This window comes from Stegostoma tigrinum, unplaced genomic scaffold, assembly GCF_030684315.1.
Source record: "Stegostoma tigrinum isolate sSteTig4 unplaced genomic scaffold, sSteTig4.hap1 scaffold_53, whole genome shotgun sequence".
In the NCBI taxonomy this organism is placed as follows: Eukaryota; Metazoa; Chordata; class Chondrichthyes; order Orectolobiformes; family Stegostomatidae; genus Stegostoma; species Stegostoma tigrinum.
The window spans coordinates 3,361,487-3,366,344 of NW_026728461.1; positions in this window are offsets into that span (position 1 = coordinate 3,361,487).

The following is a 4,858-nucleotide window of genomic DNA, read 5'->3' on the forward strand; positions in this document are numbered from 1 at the left end:
CAGGCAGGTAAAGGGGTGAATACATTTGCCCTGTGTTCATGTTTGGTCACAACTGAAAATTAACCAACAATTTAGACGAAAAGACAGAAATTTCCAAACTTGTGCTCCTGAGATGCTGCTGGGCCTGCTGTGTTCATCCAGCCTCACATTTTATTATCTTAATTTCCAAACTCTGTTTGTCTTCGGAGAACTGGGAGAGAATCCTTCAGGAAGGCAACATTTTCACCTTTTATAACAGGAACTGTAAAGAAGTGACCTGTGCCTGCTCTCGAGTGATCAAGTGTATGGAATGAGCAAGATACCATCTGTTCTTACGAATGTGCGTTTGTGTCTTTAGGGTGGAAGATTTTCTTTGCTCTATTTTACATTTTTTTGTGAAAGAATAATGAGACATTACTACGGGTTATTTCATCTTCAATTTTTTTTCAATAAATCAGCGATACATTTGAAAATGTCACTGCGTCCTCAATCAAACTGGTAACTTTGCCTCCAGGCTGATATATATTTTATTTGTTTTCCTTCCACACAGTTAACGGAGTGACGATCTACGTCCTGCTTTATAAAGAGTGTGAGTTGTCTACATGTGTCAGACTTTACCTGGGGGCCATGGCAGTGGCGGATCTACTTGTCATTATCCTGGACCTGATCCTGAGACACATTCCCATTATTTATCCGGAACAGTTTAATTTCCTGTGGTGCATCCCGTTGTGTAATATCCACGCCGACCTGCTTTATGCAGCCTCTGACTGTTCTGTCTGGTTCACCGTCACTTTCACCTTTGATCGATTTGTGGCCATTTGTTTCCAGAAGCTGAAAAGTAAATATTGCAGTGAGAAAACGGCGGCTGTGGTTCTGGGAACAGTGACTGTGCTGAGCTGCTTAAAGAACATTTTCTGGTATTTTATGTTCAAAGATCGTTATCGGCGGCTGAACACCCCATGGTTTTGTTATGTAACAGATGATGTATTATTCTCTCGCTTCTGGGTCACAATCGAGTTCCTCCACCACACTGTAACCCTGACTCTCCCATTCCTCCTGATTCTGCTGCTCAATGTTTTCACCATCAGACACATTTTCGTGACCAGCAGAGCCCGCAGGAGACTCCGGGCTCACACCATTGGGGACGGTCAGTGTGACACAGAAATGAGAAATCGAAAAAAATCCATCATTTTACTGTTTGTGATCTCTACCAATTTCTTCCTGTTATGGTCAACGTAAATGGGTGTATTATATATGGTACCGGATGTGGTATTTTGGGTATGACTCTGATACTAAATTGGTTTGTGCAGGAATTGGGCTTCATGCTGCAGCTCCTCAGTTGCTGCACAAACACCGCGATTTATGCCGTGACCCAGACTAAGTTCAGGCAGCAGCTGAAGAATGTACTGAAATATCCCTTTACCCGAATTCATCAATCAATCAAATTCACTCATTAATCAATCCATCCAGGATTTTCTCATTTCAGTTCAATGTTTCAGCAATGAAGCAGCCTGTCGCTCTGGTAACAGACTGAGGGTAGTGCTGGTTAATCCAACCTTATCCCACAGGGGGTTACAGGGAAACATGTCAATGTTTCTCTCAACTCACAGGCCAAAGAGAAAAGGCACCATTCCACTGACTGCATCCATAACTTCAATATGTAATTAACGTTCAATAAAAAGTGCCAAGCAGCAGAGAAAACTGTATTGTTAGAGATAATGGGAATTGCAGATGCTGGAGAATTCCAAGATAATAAAATGTGAGGCTGGATGAACACAGCAGGCCAAGCAGCATCTCAGAAGCACAAAAGCTGACGTTTCGGGCCTAGACCCTTCATCAGAGAAACTATATTGTTGTTTGACTCTGTGTTGAGAGAAACAGGCTCCGACCCTATCCGTCCACCCTGTCTACCTCCCTGACCCTCCCTGTCCCTCTCCCTGTTCCTTCATACCTTTCCCTCCTTCCCTGTTCTTTGCTCCCTCCCTGTCCCTCCATCTCCTTGTCCTTCCCTGTCCCTTACTCCCTGCCTCTTACCCTCCCTGTCCCTCCATACCCCTTGCTCCTTCCCTGTCCCTCGCTCCACGTCTCTCGCTCCTTCCCTGTCCCTCGCTCCCTCCCCATCCTTCACTCCCTCCCCATCCCCTGATCCCATTGCGAGCAGTCTCCCCATTCTTCTCTCCTGTCCCTCTGTCCTTTGCTCCCGTCCCTTGCTCCAGTCCCTCCCTGCCACTCGCTCCCTCTCTCACTCCCGTTGTGTCACTCGCTCCCTCCCAAGCTCATATCCTGTCCCTCATTCCATCACTCCCTCTCTCCCTGTCCCTCCCTGGCTCCCATTCTCCCTGCCCCTTGCTCACTTGCTGACCCTCCCTCCCTCCCCGTCTCTCGGTCCCTCCCTCCCGGTCCCTTGCTCCCTCACTCTGACCCTCTCTCTTTTGCTCAATCCCTCTCTCTCTTGCTCACTTGCTTCCTCGCTTCCTTCCCATCCCTCATTCCCTCTTTGCCTCCTCATCCATAGCTCCCTCACTCCCTCCCCGTACCTTACTCACTCGCCATCCTTAACTCCCTCGCTCCCACCCTGCACCTCACTCTCTCCCCATCCCTCGCTCCCTCGCTCGTCCCCTCCCTGTCCCTCGCTCCCTTGCTGTCCCTTCTCTCTCCCTCCCAATCCATCGCTCTCTTCCTCCCGCTGCGTCCCGCTCACTCACTTCATCTGTCACTCACTCGCTCCCTCCCCATCACTCACTCCCTCACTCCTTACACATCCCTTGTTCCCTCACCATCCCTCGGTCCCTGCCCGTCCCTCACTCCCTCCCTGTCTCTTTCTCTCACTCACGGCCTGTCCCTCGCTCAGTCCCTTGCTACTCCCTAACTTCATCGTCGCTGCTCCCTTGTTTCCTCCCTCGTACCCTCCCTGTCCTTGCTCCCTTGCTTCCTTCCTGCCTCTCGCTCCCTTCTCGTCCCTAGCTCCCTCCCCATCGCTTGCTCCCTTGCCATTCCTCCATCCCTCCCCGCCCCTTCCTCCCACCCCATCATTACATCGCTCCCTGCCCTTCGCTCCCTCGCTCACTCCCTTCCTATCCCTCGCTCCCTCATTCGCTCCCACCACGTCCCTCGCTCCCTCCCCATCCCTCGCTCGATCCCTCGATCAGTCATAGCTCCCCACTTGTCCCTCCTTGCTCCCCCCATCTCCTTGCTCCCTCCCTCACTCCCTCCTCATCCCTCGCTACCTCCCTGTCCCTCACTAACTCCCACCCTGACCCTCATTCGCTCTCTCTCACTCCGTCCCTTGCTCCCTTCCTGCCCCGGCTCCATGCTCTCTTCCTCCCCATGCCTCACTCCCTCGCTCCCTGTCCCTTGCTCGCTTCCTTCCTCCCAGTCCCTCCCTCCTTCCCACCCTCCACCTGCGTCCCTCGCTCCCTACACCCCCGACTCTCTCCCTCCCTGTCCCAGTCCTTCCCTCCCTCGATCCCTCCCCATCACTCCCTCACTCGTCCCTCACTCCCTGCCTCCCACAAGTCCCTCACTCCCCGTCCATCGATCCCTCCCTTCGGTCCCTGATCATTGTCCCTTGCTCCCAGGCCCTCCCATCCCGTCCCTTGCTCCCTCCCTCCCAGTGCCTCACTTTCTCTCCGTCCCTGACTCCCTCGCTCATTCCCTTCCCATCCCTCTTTCCCTTGTCATCCGTTTTCCATCCCTCCCTCTGCCTCTCGCTCACTCGCTTCATCCAGCATTTACTCAGTCCCTCTCCGTCCCTCGCTCCCTACTCGTCGGTCACTCCTTCTCCGACCATTGCTCCCTCGCTTGCTCCCTCCGCATCCCTCGCTGCCTCCCTGTCTCTTTCCTTCACTCACTCCCTGTCCCTGGCCCAGTCCCTTGCTACCCCGTTACTCCCTCCTTCCTGCTCCCTCGTTTCCTTCCTCATCCCCACCCTGTTCATTGCTACTTCATTCCCTTCCCATCCCTTGCTCTGTCGCTCACTCCCTCCCCATCCCTCACTCCTCATTTCTCGCTCCCAGTCGCTCACTTCCTGGCTTTGCATCTCTCCTTCTCCATCCCTCACTCCCTCATTCACTCCCACCACAACCCTTGTTCCCTCCTGTCCCTCGCTTGGTCACTCAATCTGTCCGTCGCTCCGCCCTTGCTCCCTCCCTTGGTCACACTGCGTCCCTTCCTCGGTCCTTCCATGCTCCCTCCCTTGGTCCCTCCTCGCTATCTCACTCACTCCTTCCCCTTCCCTCGCTCCTTCCACAACCCTCACTCCATCCCTTGCTCTCTCTCTGTCCCTCGCTCCCTCCCTTGCTCCATCCCTATCACTCGCTCCCTCCCTCCACGTTCTCCACTCCTTCCCACCCAATTCCTTGCTTCCTCCCTGTCCCTCCCTCCCTCACTCACTCCCTCCCTGTCTCTCGTTCCTGTTTCCTCGCTCCCTGTCACTCACCTCCTTATTTCACATCTCTCCATCTCCGTCTCTTGTTCCCTCACTCCCAGCCCGCCCTCATTCCCTCCCGATCCCTCGCTCGGTCCCTCAATCAGTCCATTCCTCCCCTTTGCTCCCTCCTTGCTCCCCACTTGCTACCTGCTCGCTCCCTCCCTCACTCCGGCCCCATCCCTAGTTCTTTCCTCGCTTCTGCCTTCCTTCCTCCTTCGCTCCATTCTCACTGTCTCCCTCACTTGCTCCCTTTCCCTCTTTCCCTCCCTCGGCCTCATTCTTCCCTTGCTCCTTCTCTGTCCCTCGCTCCCTCCCCGTCCCAAGCTCCTCCCTCACTTCTGCCTTGCTTCATCCCTCTCGCTTTCTTCCTCACTCGCTCCCTTTCCCTCGCTCCCTCCCCATGCCTCATTCCCTCCGTCACTCCTTCTCTGTTCCTCACTCCGTCCTTTA